Raw genomic sequence first — 18,976 nt, 5'->3', positions numbered from 1 at the left:
ACACTCTTTAACCCTGAAGACAGGGGTCTCACCATTTTTCCGGCCAAGGGACTTCCAATCTCTGCTCACATATTCCCTCACAAGGCTAGATGTCCTAGTAGCCGCGGTGCCTGACTTCAGAAAAAATATAATCAAAGAATGGTCAGTCCAGGCCATGGGTAAAACATCCCCCACCGTAAGGAGGTTGGTCTCAGAGAAAATCAAGTCCAACCAATGGCCCCCTATATGAGTGGCCTTGGAGACTCACTGGAAAAGGCCAATGCCCTCACATGAACGAGTCACATTATAGAGGCCTGCGTTCATGGTGCCATTCAGCCAAAGATTAAAGTCTCCAAGGATTACCAGTTGGCTATGTGTAGCAGCCATGTTGGTAAACAGTTCCAGCAATGACAACTGCTGGGCTGTGGTAAAGACCCCAGGGGGTCTATAGGAGATAATGCCTGTTAGGAGATATCTTTGTGCGTTCTTGATTGTGAATTCAAATTGTTCACAGCCATCACATGCATCAAGCTCAAGGACGTGCAAATCCATAGTGTCTCTAAAAATTACACCCACCCCACCCCCCCTTCCACTAGCCTTAGGCCTATGCCGGATTTTAAATCCTGCCGGACAGGCATCCCCAGCGTCAACTTCACACTTGGGCACAATCCATGTTTCGGTCATACACAGAAAGTCCAATTCGTGGGCATCAAACATCGATTGTATTTCAACCCTATATTTAGGTAAGGATCTCACGTTTAAAAGCCCACCAGCTATGATGTCGCTCCTCAACAGATCTGACACTGGGAAGGCCGTGCTAGACAGCAGCAAAGACCCCCTGTCAGTACCCTGCTCACCAATGATGGTCAGTTCTTCACTGGTGTAGCATCTGCGATCATACCTGGTAGCTGGCCCCCGCCCCATCCCCAAAGGGGCAGCATGACTGGCGCTGGGCGCGTCCTTGGCGCGGACAGGCGCAGACGGGCTTGCCTTTGGCATGCCCGCTGCGCGCGCGCGCCAGCATCTGCTTATGTTCCCCGGGTCCTGTGAGACTAGGCCGCCACTCCGCTATACCTAAGATGGCGGGTCCGCTCGCACGGACGGGCCCCCCAAATCGGTAAGCAGGAGAAAAGTCGCGTTAGCCCGGTCCCGCTCTGCTCAGGTAGGTGCAGAGACTAGAGCTCCAGTTCCTGGGCTTGGCGCGTAAGGTACAAGGACAGTCATTTTACCACCACTTCCAGGTCGTAAGGAAAACAGGTATATCTCCATTGACAATGTCAACATACACAGAGTGGCCGATCCTTCTTAGTATGACACCGGCAGTCTCATGTCCTTCAATTTTGAGAAATTCTGTTTTGGCACCGGCTTCTGATCCACTGCTTGATGTTGCCCTCAAGATGCCTGCAATTTCTAGTCCTTTATTGAGTACTCTGCCTGGTACTCAACTTGATGAAACTGACTACACTTACCCAACTGACTTATCGATGCCTGACTTGCAAACTCGTTTGGCTACAGAATCCAGAATTTCATTTGACACTGATTCATACACATCGAAGAAACCTTCACTATTAACTGTTTTAGTAAAACTGTTTAAAAAACATTTTTTGATTCTCCCTTGGACCTACATTTGTTTGGTGCTTTTTTCGATTTACCTTTTTATGTCAATTTGCTTTGTGGTGTTTTTTTTACTGACTCGTGAATGGACATTATGTCGAGGAGAGAACATGCATCCGGCATATCAATGGAACATTGGCTCCCCATTCCTCATCACACAGATTGAAGAGAGACTTGGCTTTTGTTTATATCACTGCTTGGCCTGTCTTAGATGGGATTGTATGGGATGTTGTTCGATTTCAGATTCATGGGCCCATTGAGGTTATAAATGTCCCTAATGTGCTTAGAGTTTCTATGGGGGATGTAATTAAACAAAATATACGTTCTGATGATTGGGATGTTCAGGCCGTAGAAGCTTTGTTTTCTGATTTGAAATATTATGCTGCCTTTGATGCTGAAGATTTGTATTTGGAGTCTGCTAACTACGGTGATTTATATTGTTACCAATATTTTGGCAATCATTACCTCCATAAAGGTAATACCAGGAGGAACACTGTCAATTATATACAATGGTAACATTGTCCAGCTCCTAAACAATGCAGTTCTGCTTCCTTTTTGAAAAGGTTCACTTACTTTACCGATTTTAATCAGTCGAATCCCAATGCATTTTATTTCAAAATGACTGAAAAGTCCACATCCAAAGTTAGATTTAATGATACTAAATTATTGTATTTGAAGTCCTTTCTAGACCAGTTAGCTGTTGGGGGCTACGAGTTGTGGAAGGAAATGATTGACCTTAATTCAGTTTGGGGTTCTAAAAGCTAGCAAGTACAAGGCACTGAGGCTTTGCACCATGCATGCCTCATCCCGAACCATATGTTGTTTTTGAATTCTACAATTTCACAGACGCCTTGCAGTGGATTGGCTACTACTAAAAAATTAAATGCTCCTTCTTTTCCTGAGTTGGAGGAATATTCTGGTTGGAATAATGCCACTAAGTTTTCAATCAGAGAATTACAAACTCTGGGGCATATTATCAAGGACAGGCGATACATTATCGCCGCTTTTATCGGCAGGAAACTGCTGATAAAGCGGAGATAATGGCCTTGATAATATGCTCTATGAATTCCAATTGAAGCCCTTGTTAGATGTGAACACATCTAACATGGGCTTCGATTGGAATTCATAGAGCATATTATCAAGGCCATTATCGCCGCTTTATCGGCAGTTTCCTGCCGATAAAAGCGGCGATAATGTATCGCCTGTCCTTGATAATATGACCCTCTGTTGCTAAATTCTTCTTTTAACATATCCAGTTTGGATCCCAAGGGCTGGTTGCTATGGCACAGAAGTGCTGACTCTTGCCAGCATCTTCTTCTGGGTTTAGCTCCTGGCTTTACACAGGTCAGGGTGGATCCCCGTTTTGAAAGTGGCCATTGTGTGACTACCTATTCTGTAGGCAAATTATGTCAGAATTGGGTCAAACACTATACCTTTGCGTCAGTTAAACTGCATTTGTCTAAACTGACTGACAATGTTGATCTGAATGATCTTATAAAGGGCCCAGCTAACGGCAGATCTAAAAGATGGATACATGCAATTTACAACGTAGTCTGAAAAACGTCCCAGATTGAGGCAGCTACCCACATTAGAGCTATGGATCAGGCTAATTTAGAGAAGGTGCTAGCAGTTGTAGATAATAGCATAAACACGCTTTCTTCCCGCATTTACACGTTAGACAATATTGTATCATCTGTTGTTGATATTGTGCAGGATGAAGTGTCTGTTTTGTACCATGATCAAAATGTATTGTGTTCTATTATGCAGTTTGCATGGACACTCCAGACCTTGAAAGCAGGAAAAGTGCCCTGGCATTGCATGAACATGTCATCCTTGTTTGCTCCATTTAATTTGACTGACAAGCAGCGTTTGCTTTCAATGAAGGATGCATCTTTTTCTATGATTGAAAGGTTGGAACCTTTACCGTTTTCTGTGACAGAAGCCAATACTGCAACGTGGCTTATCCATGGATTAATAACTCTCCCGTTTCTTTTATTCAAGTTCGAGGGGTGTATGAAGTACTTTGCCATTGGTAGATGTGAGCCTCTTGGTAGTGCTTGTCTCTATGAAGCTTGGTCGCTTCCATTTACCTATAGATGCCTTTGAGAGGGATAGGAAGTTTATTTGAATGGTGAAGATTGCACTGAAACACCGGTTCACTCGTTGATGTGTAGGTACATCCAATTACATGGCTCCTGTAATCAGAATGAGCCAAATTTAGCCTGTATTTTGAAAGGTACACCTGTGCCTGCTATCGTACCCACATTCACATTACTGGCATACGGGAGTTATTTACTTTTAAATAATGAAGATTGTTGTGGGTTAGTGGCGGGAATTGCTTATGTTGTTACCGTCAGTGAAAGGGTGATTTGCTATAAAAATTTAATGTATCCTCCTCCGCATGGGAAGCTTGATGTTTCCATCTGGCCCAAGATTCCGACCTTGAAAGCAGAGTTCAAGAAGATGAGTCGCATAAGAGCTCAATTGTCCCAGAAAGAAGTTGCCCTCATATCTGCTCGTGAAACATTCGTCCTTCACGTGGCTAACACCTGCACAGAAGTGCATGCTTTTGAATACTGATCTGCCATTGCATTTCGGTGAGTTAATTCACACTATCTTCAACGCATCCTCCACAACGGGGCTGGCTCACTATTTTAAAGTTGTAAGCAGTGGCCTTGTGACTTCTTTTCAAACTATATTTGGTGTGTTTCTGGCATTCTTCCATTGTATCTTTTCCAGCCTGTTTGGTGGATTTCCCTTACTACTGGCTCTGGCTGCTGGCGTGCTTTCGCTGTTTTGCTTGTTTCAAAATGGATGCACATCCTGTGTTACAAGACGAGCTGTCTCGGCTGGGGCTGCTTAGCGCATGAATGCTTGAGTACTATGGAGCGCTGCCTTTTGCTACATTTAGTGCAGCTTATGGATTATCGTTTCCATTTTCCTACTTTACATGTGTCCAGCCGTGTTTTCATTGCCTAAGTTGCGACTTCGAATGGGCCCTGGATTTATGTCTCTATAATCCGCATCGGGAGACACCGTATTGCAATCAACTTATGAGCCCCTTAGTTGCTCATGAATTGCTTTGTTCTGATGAAGGGATTATGGCCTTTGCAGCGATGCATGGAGTACTGGGTCGTTGGAATGTGTTCGCAGGGGCGCAAGATTTCTTGGCATGCGGCTTCATTGAAAACCCACCAAGAGGCTCCGGTGGTTGAGGAACATGTTTTTTCTTTCTCTTTGTTAAATTAGATGGCTGAATTATTTTCAGATGAGAACAGGGACTTCCTGTTGGAGGCTGTTGCTGCATATTTTGCATATTCATTGTTAGAATGAGATGTGTCTTCGTCTCTCTCTTCCATGACCGACGCCACTTATTGGACATCAGATGTTTTTTACTTTTTCATCGAAAATTTTTTTTTGCCCAATCCTAGTGACTTCATTATGTCCAGAGGTTACATTTTTTTTAATTGGACTATTGCCGGATTATGAGATTTTTTTTTTTAATTGTTTTCTCTCCTTGTGCAAATTGGAGACTTGTTCTGACTATTGTTCTTGAACTCTGCATTACCAAATTTGCCCCTTATCTTATCTTATCTTATCCGTGCTTGGATCAAGGGAGGGTGTCATGGAGATAGGCTTTGCCTTCACACTGTGTTAAGTTAGCATGAGCTTATTAGACGTTTAAACGCCATTTTCTCCTGCTTCTGCACACGGCACATACTGTTATTAATGCTTTGAGCCTAGTAGAATATTTTGCTTCACACGAGAATAAAATGTTTTTCCTATGGTATCCGCTTTGCTTGGTAAGCTATGTCTGAACAGTGAGTGTCGAGGCCTTCAAGGTTATTTCAACACAGTGGTTGTTGTACGGTCTGATCAGCGCACGTCCTAGACAAAACACATATGCAGCTGTGGCCAAATCTGGTTTTGGCGCGTTTAATAATGCACTGCGCAGAGCATGCAAACACACTTGATGAATATTCGCATGCAGAGAGCTGGTGTAGAGGATGATGTGATCCCTTTCTACTAAGACCAGAGGATTGGGGTCGCCCTTTTAAACCCAAAGAGACCTTCTTTAGATATAAAATAATATACTAGCAAGGGAGGGTAAGACTTAGGTGTAATTTAGCCTTCTTCCCTTTAGCATTTTAACATGCTTTCTCCCTTTGTATTTTATGGAATAGTAACCATGCTGATAACCTTGTTGCTTATAATATGTTTGCTTGTATTAGCTAAGATACTTCGCCTGAGAACACGGCATTAGAAATAAATATTTCAAACTTGCACGTGTCCTCATTTACTCCTGGTTCTGGACTGGTATGTTAGTATAACGAAAGAGTGTTCATGTGTTCCACATTACCTGAGGTGTTCTAAGTTCATGTTCTGGGTTGTCTAATCATTGGGGGTGTGTAAGAACCAATGAGACACTGATTGCTAGTCTGGTCGGGGATTTTGGATACTAAGGTGAGTTTTCGGCACACCCTGATTTACTAAGGTTCCAAGTCTCTATGCACAGTTCTGTGTAGGAGAAGAATCCCTGCGACAGGAGTGAATGTACGTTGTGTGTAGTGGAATTATGTGGTATGTTGTGCAGTGAAATTAGGTGGATAGAAAGTATGTGGTATTATGTAGAGTTGGATTATGTGTTATGGAGAGTAATTATGTGGTATTGTAGTCTGTGTTATGGAGTCGTAACCTCATGTTTAGTCTTCCTCATTTCCATAGAGCCTCTATCTGCACCCCTCTTTTCTCTTTCTGCACCTCTCTTGCCTCTTTCTACACCACTATTCCATCTTTCTGCACCTTTCCTGCCTGTTTTTGCACCTCTCTTGCCTCTTTCTGTACCTCTGTCAAGTCAATAGTTTCTTGTATATGATTACTTAAAATTGTTACAATTTACAATATAAAATATTTCGACAGAAGAGAGCTGTGCAATTTTTTTTAAATCCGAACCACATTAATGATGCACATAAGATGTTACTAACAATTTAAACAAACTTTCAAAAGTTCATGTTATTCCAGTTTTTCAAGGAGCTCATGTAACTGAAATTGTTCAAAAAATAAATTAACCAGGTCCTGTTGAGCTTAATGTGCCTATAAAAGATGCTGCACTTTATAATAAAATTTGATCAACTACCTTTTTTCTGTTATTCAAATTATCCCATGCTTGGTTAGTCTTTTAGTCCGCTTATTGCCTAGGCTTGTGAATTAGTGCCATGCTTGAACTAAGCCATGCCAACGTTTTTCATGCTGTTTTAGTTTCCTCTAAATCCGCTTGCCTTAAAAGTGTCCTTACTAATGCTAGATATTTTACACCCCGGTAAGCCAAGATTATAGAGAATCCTTCCAACCAATGTATCACAGCTTGCCTACATGTGCAAATCTTTAATGAATAAAAAATAGGTTTTAAAAGCAGGTTCCTTAAATCCTTGACTGCAAGGCAAGCACACAGCAGGTGAGTTAGTGTTTCATTACAAAAAACACATAGGCGACAGTGTGCTGCATGTTGGTTGTTTTTCCAGGAAGGCTGTAGGTCTTTCAAGTCATGCATACACAACCGGTAATCAATAAAGCTCTTTTTTAACTCAGCGCTAAAATGGGTTACTAAGTAAGCCTGAGGCTTTGTTGATACGTAAGAATTGATCACCGTCCACCTATGCGGGCATTTTGATGTTGCTATTTTATCTTCTATGAGAGACTTCTTCTTTGCTATATTATTTACCAATTTACTGAATACTGCCCGGTCTACCATGCTGTCCCATATCATTTATGTATCCAGTTCGGCCAATGATTTTCTCAGATGGGCTCCCCATGAATTTGGGATGTCTTGATCCATCTGGATTTTGATTTCTTTCCAACATAAACTATTATATGACCCCAGTTCTGATGCCCAAAATTTATGGCATAGCATCACGAACCCATTCATGCTCCGGAATTTCTGATTCTGAAGGCCGAATTCCAGCCGAACCTGAGCTGGTGAGGCGGACATTGGTAGGTTGAATATAGCTTTATATACCTTTGTCTGGAGTTTGTTTAATAGTTCAATCTCTTTACCGCACCAGACTACTAGGGCGTACAACAATGTGGGAAGAATTTGTGCTGCCATCACTTTTAAAAGATGGGCATGGTTCGGGCAACCCAATTTTTTATACAGTACTTTATATGCGAAAATTAAGGATTGCGTTTTTGCTTTCAAGTCCATTTTAGGTTTCTTATATGTTGAGCCTTGCCCCAATTTTAAACCTAAATATTTGTAGAACGCTTGATCTTCTACTATTGTCCCTTTTACAAACCATTTGAACTTGTTTTTTTGGGGTCCACTAGACATACAATCTTTGTTATCTCTTTATTTAGTTTCAACTTATCCTGGTCCAAATATTTTACTAAGAAGTTGATTGCTCTTTGTAGCCCGATAGGGGTTTGGCTCAGCACCACAATATCTTCTGCATACTGTAAGAAGGGTATTGGCTCTTTGGACAGGTTTGGCGTTTGGCAATCAACTGCTTTCATGTGTTTAATGAGGTCTGCCATAAATAAGTTGAATGGGATCAGGGCCAGGACGCAGCCTTGTTTTAGGCCTTGCTGTGTGCAAATACTGGTGTTGGTACTACGTCCATCGCCTAATTTCACTCTTGCCCAGGTTTCACTGTATAGGGCTATTATTGTGTCCAGTAATTAACTCAGCAGCCCCAAGGCTCTTCGTTTTTCCCAGAGATGATTTCTGCTTACTCTGTCGAATGCAGCTTTCAAGTCTACCAAACATGCAAACAACTGTGTTTTCTTTTTTGCCGCGTTTTCAATTATAAGTGACAAAGTAGCCAGGTTTGTTAAGGTGCCCATCCCTGGTCTAAAACCCATTTGAAACGTGGGGATTATGCTCATTTCATCCATCTAATCTTGCAGATGAAGTAATAGGCATGATCCATATAATTTGGACTCCACGTCGATCAATGATATTAATCTGTAGTTTTCCGGCTTACTATGATCTCCCTGTTTATTTATTGGATGAATGATATTTCCTTTCCAAGATTTGGGAACGTTGTTCTGTCTGTAGATCTGGTTGAACAACGGCGCGCAGTAGTCAGCCCAAAAATCATCCACAGCATGTTTAAATAGTGCATTGGGGAGCCCATTTGGTCCTGCCGCCCCCTCAGTTTTTAATCTTTTTATAATTCCTCTTAAATGCTTAATATCGATCAGATCATTTGGATGGTTGCAACTTGTGGCTTGTTCTAGATCTTCATATTTTGGCTGGAGCATTCTGGTGTTCTCTTTTAACTCGGGTCTTTGATCTTGCAGTGATTCTGTGGCGACTATTGCCTTATCGCACTTATCGTACTTCGTACTGCTGTATCTATTTTGTACGTGCTGTATCCAAATTTATCACCGATTACTGCTTCTTGTTGTAATGTTAAACCCTTTGCCACTTTATTTATGATGCTCTAGAATTCCTTATCATTTGGAAATGTGCTTCCCCACAACAGTTTTGTCCAGATTTTTTCTTTATATGATGTTTTTGCTTCCCTCAGCATCTTCTTGTATTTATTCAATAATTCCTTTAGTTTGCCCTCGTCTGTTTTCTTGCCCATTTTTGCCGCCATGGTTTGTATTCGCACCTCTCTTGCAATCCTTCTCTTTTCTTCTTGTAGGGAGATGTTAAACCATGGCTCCTTCCTGGTGTCTATTCTATTTTTACTTCCGTTAATAGGCGGAAATTTTTGTTTGGATGAGTACGAGGCACAAATCTTCCCAACTTTTTAGTCGGTTTTCTTCTGTCGGGGGTCCTATTTGGCTCATGTATTCCTTTAGTGTGTCCATTATGGTTGTCATGTTTAAACCTCGCCACTTTAATTTCCTCAGGTTAAGCTTTTTTGCATGTTGTACCAGCGTATTTATTTTTTCAGTCTGGGTCAGGGTTATGTTGATGTTTGTAATAAGCGGAAAATGGTCACTTTCTATTCGTGGGCAGACTTGGAATGAGACAATTCTTGGAACAGGATTACTGCTGGTGATGGTAAAATCTATTATAGATTGTTTTTTTCCACTTGAGTGTGTTATGGCCGCTTGCAAATCACCTATTGTGTTGCCATTCAGGATTGACAGACCTTGGCTTTCTAGCTCTTGCGTTATTAATTGGAATCCCCAGTCCTTCTGCCTCTTTCTTTTGTTCTGTTTGTTTATTAAATTGCTATTAAAATCTCCTGAAATGATCAACTGGCAGTGGTCATGTGATTTTTGCAGCGCCTTTATCGAATTCCTTAGTATTGTGAATTATTCCTTCTGCTTTTTTTTTGGATGAACATATATGTTGACTAGTATTAGTTGCCAATCTAATTTGTTAGAATGCAGCTTTCCAGTAAGTGTTATAACGTGCAACCAGTTTACACCAGCGTCTAATTCTTCTGTTTGCCAACCATATTTTTGTGATATGTATGTTGATAAGCCTCCTCTCGGGTGACCAAATATTGAGTATTTTTCTGCTAGGATGTGATGTTCTATATAACCCCCTATTGATGCTGGTTTCGTGTTCCACGTTTCACGGAGTAGTATTAGATATTGTTGTTCAAAGAAAGACTGAGTTTCATGGTCATACCCCATTTTTTTTATTCCATGGACATTCCATTAACAGATCTTTATCATGTCCTGGATAGGATCATGCCTCAGGACTTCTGTTAAATCCTGCCTGTTAGTCCCAATTCGTGCCCTCACATTTTGTCATTTATATTTGATTTTAACTGTTCATTAGGTACGCTTGTTACTTAGTACTTTTGGCACCCAGGCCCAATCCATGTTATCACCAGTATGTTGTTCGAAGTTTGATTAACTCACCATTGCCTAACCTCTTTTGCACTGGATGGCCTAGGTGGCGTGGCAGAACGGGCGCAGCATAGGCATGTTTTGTGATTTTTCCCAGGTGTATAGGCTGTTTTTTAATTTGTGTTATTTGTGAGGAAGGGGTGAGGGTACCTTGGGTGTTTGTGGGGCCTCAGCGTGATCCCCCAGGATTTGAATGTTAATCTTGTTTCATATATCCTGTCCACTAGTTCCTTTGAGGACCAGGTAGTCACGGTCTCTTCAATGTCTTGGGTATTAGTAGTAGGGTTAAATTCTACAGCTAACAGATCTTGCGAAGATATTCTTTTCAGTTCTGAAATTTCTTTATACAACCTTAACAGATTCCCTCGATTTAATATGTCTTGTCTTTCTTTTGTGGAGTACAAATGTCAGTTTCGATGCATTCTCCCTTGAGTTATTTACGTTTCCCAAACTTTCCTCTTTTTCTACCTGGACCTTTCGGGTGTTAGGGATTTCATTATCAATATGTATTTCTTGTCCCCTTTGTTTTTGCTGACCTTTTTCTGAGGTGTAGCCGGCATATTTACTTCCTTTAAATCTTGCTCTAGTTTTGCAGCTTCTATGCATGTTAATGACCGTTTTGGCTCAATTTGCTGGTCGGGTAAGGGCAGCCTACTTGCTCTACCTTTTCTATTTATTATGACTTTTATTGAAGTTGGCTACTTTGTTCTTTGTTATCTATTTTGTTGAACACCCTATTACCTGGTGTTATGTCCTTACTTTCTGTTTTTTCTCGTTTTTTGCCCTCATTGTTCTTACTAAGTGTTTGTGCCAGGTTATCTGGATTGGCTCCTCTATCGTCCTTGGGTATGATCCTTACTTGGGCCTGTGCTGTTTTTTCTGCCCCTTCACCTTTTTCTGTTAATTGGATTTGTTCTAATCACCTTTTTTCAATTCTAATGATTTCCACAGGTTCTTCTGTTGACTGATGGTTAGATGTTGCATCTTCTCTTGATTAATGATGCCCAGAGGGCTCAATGCATTATGCTTTGTATTAAATCCGTTAGAGTCCATTGTACGTTGTGATTGATCTGAGCCCGTTATTAAGTCCTCCAATGGGACTTCTTTCAGTTATTTTTTTTCTTTCTTTTATATATTTTGGTTTGTGAAAATTGAAAAGATTTTTTTCTGATTTTGTAATTGGTTGAATGGTATGTTTAGCCCTACCCTTCTGGCTTGTTTTCTTTGCCTTTTTGTGGGTTTTGCGGTGTCAACTGTACTCTGTGTAACTTTGGTTTGATTGTCCCTTATTTTGGGACCTAGATCCTCTCTTTTCACTTGTTCTGCTTCTCCCTTATCAATACTGCATGTCTTATTGATTGTATTTTTGTCTTTGGGTGGTCTCTTTTTCTCTGCGTCCTTTTGGGTTTCCCTTATTTCTTTGGGCTTCGGTATTAATTGAACTGCCCGTAAGATATCCGTTAGAATTTCCGGTAGATTTACCAATTTGTCTATTATTTTCCCACAGTCGCAATTGGGCTGCAGTTGAGGACTGCTTTTTTGTTTCTCAATGTTTCCCCTGTGCGTTAGGAGAGTAGTAATTGAGTCCAGCTTGGTATTTATGCCTGCAATATGACTGGCAATTACATTTATAAGGTCTATCTGGACTTTTATTTTGTCTGATTGAAAATTCAGTACCCTGATTGCTTGTTCCAATGTGTTTAGCAGAGTATTACTCCATGGTGCAACCTGCAACTCTTTGAGGGAGTTCCCTGATGCCCTAGACCCATGATCAATCCCACTTACAGATGAAATTGTTATTTGCGATGACAAATTTAATTTATTTATTTTTGTTGAAAAACTTCCATCCTCCTGTGTGTTCGCCGGTTGGTTGATTCTATGGGTCAAATTTGATGGGGTAGTGTAGGAAGGGGGAGTCTCTAGTTGGCGCAGTGCAACACTAGCGACAAGCAGGGACTCTCCTCTTCCTCGTCAGGGCTGAGGGTTACCTTCCAGACAACCTCTGCTTACCCTCTAGGTAGTGTGGCTTAAGCAGTCGTAGGCTAATCTTTGGGGCATATAGGTTAAACACTTGCAATAGTACACCTTTACAACCAACCCACCACACAACGAGACCAGACTGTATTCTGTAAAAATATATATCTTTATAAGAATTTTAAGCAGGCTTGTGAATACAGTCAACGTACTTTACGATAACGGTTGCAAGTTACTCAGTTCAGGTTACCACAGTTCTTTCTAGCAGTTTTAAGCGTTCTCTTAGGGCCCTCAGGCCGATGTCAACAAAAGTTCTTGTGAAGCAGGCGGCTTCCAGGGGATCTGTCCCACGTCGCGTTGCCTTCCCGGGGACGCTGTTCGTTGCGGCTCTCAGCCGAGCAGTTCACGGGTCATCCGGGGCAGCGGTGTTCTGTGGCGGCAGGGTCCTCTTCTCGTCGTCCGCTCCGACCCCGGAGGCGGCGGCTGTGCGGTGGCGGCAAGTGGCAGTACGGTCCCCAAGTGCAGGACGTACCCAGCCAAGTGCCGGTGCAGCTGTGCGCTCACAGCTGGGCTGTCAGGCAGGCTACCGACCTTGCGGATTCTCACAGGGCAACTGTCCGTCTTTGCAGGTGAGTGGCTGCTTGTTGCGCAGTCAACTCGAGAGCTCGGACCGGACGGGTCCTCCTTTACTTTGCTCTCGGGCTCCCGGTGCAGTTGCGGTCACGGTGTTCGGGCCAGCGGCGGCTGGACCTCACGTTGCTCTCGCTGTTGCTTTGGGCCCCGGTCACGGTGGTCAGGTGGATGTTGTTGCCTTGGAGGAGATTCCTCCGTCGGTACTGCAGCGATGGCCAGCACCCGCAGTCGCTTTCTTTCAGGGGGTAGCGTCCACTGGTCCTGGGATGCTGGTCAGGGGGCAAGTTCAGTTGCAAGCCCTTGGAGATCTCTTTAGCAGAGTTTGGCACAAAGTAAAGCAAAAGTCTTCTCGTAGTCTTTTCTTCTTCCTCTCCTTCGGCAGCAAGGCACCAGACACAGGCAAGAGTCAGCACCCTTCCTTGTCTCTCACGGTCCTTCTCGTAGGGCAGAGTCCTTCTGTGGCCCAAACAGGATCTAATTTTCAAGGAGCAGGGCTCCTTCTTTTATAGGCCAATTCTTTTGTTCTCGCAGGCCAGGGGGGCCTTTGCATAGCCACTTTCAGTCCTTGAGTACCCCGGTGGGTGTACTCCGGCTTCTGCTTTCAGAGTGAGGGGCAGGCGCATCAGACGCCCCACAGGAGGTGGAGCCAGCATTGTGCGGACAGGGGCGGCCAGAGTACCTTGTTGATGGGGACTTCGCCCTTCCTGGGCCAGGTGCCGGCCGAGTCATCCGCCGCTCCCCAGGAGGGTGGAGCCAGCATTGTGGTGGCCGAGCACAGCTACAGTTCGAGTCAAGAGGCACTCTGTTGGACCTGGGCCTCTTGGCAGGGTCATCCCTAAACTTTTTGCCTTCCTCCAATACTCTCTCTGACCTGTTTTTGTTGGTTTAATGACTCTGGGCACTTTACCACTGCTGACCAGTGCTAAAGTGCATATGCTCTCCCGGTATAAAATGTAACTGTGATTGATGTTCATGATTGGTTCATTGGATTTACTGTCAGTCCCCAGTAAAGGGCACCAGGAGTGCCAGGGCTTGTAAATACCAATACTGCTAGTGGGCCTGCAGCGCTGGTTGCGCCACCCACAGAAGCAGCCTTGTAAAATGTGTCTAGGGTCTGCCATTGCAGAACCTGCGTGCAGTCTGGTACTGTCATGCTGGCTGGGCAAGTGCACACACTTGCCAGCCCCTAAACCTTCCCTTAACTTCATATTAGTCACCCCTATGGTAGGCCCTAGGGCAGGGTGCATTGTAAGTGTAAGGTAGGACATGCCCTGATGTGTGTGGCATGTCCTAATAGTGAATTACAGCCAAATTCGTTTTTCACTATTGTAAGGCTACCTGCTCCCCTTAGGCCAGGATGGGCTGCTGGAATTATTACACTCTATAATCCCAGCAGGCTCAGGGAACATGGTAGAGAGTCATGTTTAGTATGCCTGAACTCAGAATAATAAAATATTTCTTTTAGTAAAGTTTATTTTAATATCCTGGGTTTGCAAATGCTACTTTTAGAAAGTTAGCATTTGCTTGTCTAACCATTTCAGCCCGCCTCTGCTCTTGTGTGTATCTGACTGTCTGGGTGTGTGAGTGACAGGGCTGGGAGTTGACAGGTTGTGGATAGCAGGATGACACCTTAGTGGGTGGTGGGAGTTTCCCCTGAGTGATGCATCAGGCCGCGCTCTGCCTCCACAATGCTGGCTCCGCCCTCCTGGGGAGCGACTGATGACTCAGCCTGCACCTGGACCAGGAAGGACCGAAGCTTGTCAACAAAGTGCTCAAGCTGCCCCTGTCCACACAATGCCGGCTCCGCCCCCCTGGGGAGCGGCTGATGTGCCTGCCCTCACACTGAATGCAGAAGCAGAAGTACCCCCAACAAGTGCTCAGAGGCTGAGAGCAGTTATGCAAAGGCCCCCCTGGCCTGTGAGAACAAAAGAAACTGTGTATAAAAGTAGGAGCCCTGCTCCTTGTAAATCAGAATCCTGTTTTACCACGAAGGACCTCTGCCCGCCTAGAAGGAGAAGAGACGCTGGGAGAACTGGCCTGCTGCTTGCCTTGCTGAGAAAGGAGAGGAAAAGACTTGATAGGAAAAGACTTTGCTGCTTTGTGCTTAAACATTCTCCAAGGGCTTGACTGAGCTTGCCCCCTGACCTGAGCCACAGGACCATCTGGCTCAACCTGCCCTCTGCTCGTCTGCCGGTAATTAACCGGGATATCTACTACTGCCGGAGCTGTGACCTTGGTGCCCCCCAGACCCTCCCTGAGGCCGTGACCGACTGTGTCTCCTCGTCCCCGCCGAGGAAGAGCTCCGCTCCGTTGAGCCGCTCCCCCCCCGCTGAGGAGATCGCTGTGTTGACCGCCTGGGAAGGCTCGCTGCTGTGGTGCCCCCCAGCCCCTCCCTCAGGCCGTGACCGACTGTGTCCTTTCGTCCCCGCCGAGGAAGAGCTCCGCTCCGTTGAGCCGCTCTTCCCCCGCTGAGGGGATCGCTGTGTCGACCGCCTAGGAGGGCTCGCTGCTGTGCCTCACCCTCCCGCCAGAAATTCTGTGCCGGACTACAACAGACCCAGGGGACAGACCCCCGCTGTCCGGACGCCTCGGGTGCCAGCCTCGCTCTGCTAGAGCCGCTGGGTACCTCGCATCTGCCAACAGAGGGAAAAGCCGCCACTGAGACTGCCCTCGGGCTCGTGGCCCGCAACGTTCCTTGACCCCCCTTTGTTGTCTGCCCACTGCCCTGTCCAAAAGTGCCCCCCGGCCTGAAGATCCGCTGCGGTGCGAGCCGCCCTTTCTCGCTGACTCGCACCGCTCTCTCTGCCTGCCTTCAGCTTCGCGCTGCGAGAGCGCTCCAGCCCCTCCCGCTGGAATCCTTTAGCTGTCGGGTCCCGCAGGCTGCAATCTAAGCCCCGGCCCGAGTGACTGGGGCTGCACTGGGTTCCTGGGCCTTCCCTCCCCCTGGATAGCCCTGAGGTCGGTGTTTCCCCCCCGAGTGGGTCCTGTAGACCAGGGGGGCCATCCGCTCCACAAGACCCGGCCGGGCCGATCGCGTCTCACGCGGGAAGCGTGAGACTTGGCAGGGAGTCGGGATTTCACCCGTCCAATGCACCGCGAAGTGCGGCAGAGTGCATAGCAGGACCCCGTAGGTCCTAAAGGGGTGGAAAAGTGCACCATCTGGGCAGAAACGGACAAGGAAGTAAGAGAACACTGTGAATACAACTTGAAGTAAGCACAGAACATTTGAACTACAACTAAAAGAGAGCTTGCCTATTTACAACCTGTGGGCATACAGAAACGTTATTTGATCTTGTGATAAGTCTGTTCTAAAGAGTATATATAATTTTTACATAAAGAAGCGTATTTTTATATACTCACAGCCTGGTGTCCATTTGTGGGGGGATTAGTGTATTTACTGTGTGTGTGATTACAAATGCTTAACTAAACAACGCCTGGAGAATAGCCTTGTCTGCTCACGCCACGCACCTAGAGGGTGAGTAAGGGTCATTCTAAAGGGGTCATCCTTCTCCCTGACTTAGAGGAGAGGGTCCCTGCTTGTCACAAGTGCATACTTGCGCCAACCAGAGACCCCCAATTCTAACATTGGACGCAGCGGTGAGGATTTGCGAATTTGCATTTGTGATTGACATACAGTGAATTGCTGATCACCACATAGTGAGAGCAGACCGATAACGCAGCCACAGATTTTATTGTTTTTTAATTTTGCTGGGAGATCTCCATGTGCTGGTGAAACGTCATGCCTGGTTCAGTGAGAATGGAAAAGGCAGCAACCAGATGCCTGTCGCCAGAGGAGTTGGCAGACAGGGCAGCAACCAGGGCACATGAAATGGAGATGGCGAGATTAAAAGGACAATTGGCAATGGAAAGCCAAAAATTAGCCATGGAGGCGCAAAAACGCCAAAGAGCTCACTACTTGAGGATGAGAGAACTTGATTTGGAGCTTGAAGCCAGGAGGGCTTCAGCCCAACATCCAGAGATTTGTGTAGCTCGCAGATTGAGCTTTGCTGAGTCGGAGGTGGAGTCCAGCTCAGCTGGTGGCAGCAACATTCAGGTATCTAGTGCTGACAGCATAGTGCGCGCACCTAGAGATATGGCACCTGACTTGGGGGGGGTTAACTTACACCAGGAGGTTCAAGGGCATGAGGTAGCTCCAGTAGTGCGCAGCGTCCCTGAAGGGAATAGGGTGGCTGGCGTAGGAGTTCATGGTCCTAGTGGTGGGAGGGATTCCCCCATGGTTGAGGTCCTGGTGGGTGAGTGTAAGGACCGCCCTGAAGAGTGTGGGTTGTGTGACAGAGACAGTCCGCTACTGTCTGGCCAGTCTCAGGAGAATGGTGTGGAGTATGTGTGTGAGGCGCTGGATGGTGAGGTGAAGGATAGTTTGGTTAACCCTGCTAGGGGGCTGTGTAATCCAATTGTGGGAGAGCATACTTTAAGTCCCAGTTTTCCAGAGCTATGCCAACACCTGTTCGAGAGTGAGTTCTCTGACCCCAGGGAGCTCACATTGGAGGCAGACCTTGTGCTGGATTCCAGAGGGTCTGGAGAGGCATTGGGGTGTGATCCTGTGGGGAGTGGCTCAGGTATCTTCCAGCCCAGAGTGGTGGAAGTGGCGCAGAGTAGCCCAGCTAGGTCCTGTAGTAGTGAGAGGGGTGTAGGGCCTCACGTCCTGTCCTTGAGGGGAAGGAGTGAGAATGGGTTTTGTCCCGGTAGTGCCCAACCTCAGTCTCAGAGCCTGGATGGTTCTTTAAGGGAACACCAGGTGGGGAGCCTAGGCTGTCCGGAGGAGTCACCCTCTGAGGGGGATCCCCCAGTGGCTAGAGAACGTGGAGGCTCTGTAAACAGAGGTCCAGTAGTTCTGGTATCTGGCAGTACCGCTCCAGTTGGGAGGGTGCAGAGGTCCAGATGGAGGGGCGAGAGGGGGAAAGAGTCCCCAGTGGAAGAACCAGTGGGTCAGGGGCCAGCCAGCAGGGCTGCGTCCCCAGTGAATGACCATGGGGACACCACTTCTGTCCTGGGGGATCTTCCCGCACTGTCAGAGGGACAGAGGCTGGGAGATCTGCGCCAGGCAGACTGTCGCACGGCACATGAGCTATGTGCCACCCTCAGGGGGGGCATGCGTGCTCCCCGGGAAGTCCTGGTGCGCCAGGCAAGTGTTCAACTGCAGGGTTGGGTCCCTGAGTTGGAGAGCCAGGTTCAGGTGTTGCCTGACCTGGAGGGTGGGACCACTGTAATCAGTGTCCTGACCATTGTCACTTCTAGGGGTACCACTCCAGTGGGGAGTGGGCAGTACTCTGGAAGGGGGTGCAGAGGGAGGGAGTCCTTGCCTCTGACCCCGGTGCAGTTTGAGGGTTTAGACCCTAGGATAGAGGGCCAGGTGCAGGGTGTCCCCCCTGACCTGGTGCCCCAGTTGCAGGATAGCACCCCTGAACTGGTGGGCGAATTGTGCAGGTCACCTGCCACAGGTGCCCTGACAATTCTGGAAGGGGGTACCACTCCAGGTGGGAGGCTACAGAGCCCCCAGGAGGAGGACCGGGTGTGGGAGAGGCCACCCCTGTGTTTGGTCCAGCCGCCAGGTACAGGCCTGGGGCTGGTGGGTCAGTGTCAGGACGACATACCTGACCGGACAGGAGGGAGAGTGGACAAAAGGTGCCTAGCACCTGGGGCTACTGCCCCCCGCTCTCTGAGGCCACAGAGGTTTGGGAGCCCTGAGAGGCATGAGGCCTGGGTCTCAGCCCTGACTACTGTCAGTGGCCACTGTGATTTGATGACTGTCTGTTGGGACACACATGTGAGCAAGTTAAGGTTAGAGGCTGCACAGGTGGTGTCCACAGAGGAAGAAAAGGGTGCCCCATGGATTAGCTGGGTGAATCCTGAGAGTATGGAGAGAGGATTTGAAATAGGTTCAGATTGGCGTAGAACTGGAATGTGCCCCTGCTGTTGCGGGCCAGGTCCAGGTTTT

This window comes from Lissotriton vulgaris, chromosome 9, assembly GCF_964263255.1.
Source record: "Lissotriton vulgaris chromosome 9, aLisVul1.2, whole genome shotgun sequence".
Taxonomy (NCBI): Eukaryota; Metazoa; Chordata; class Amphibia; order Caudata; family Salamandridae; genus Lissotriton; species Lissotriton vulgaris.
This window is presented reverse-complemented; position numbering follows the sequence as displayed.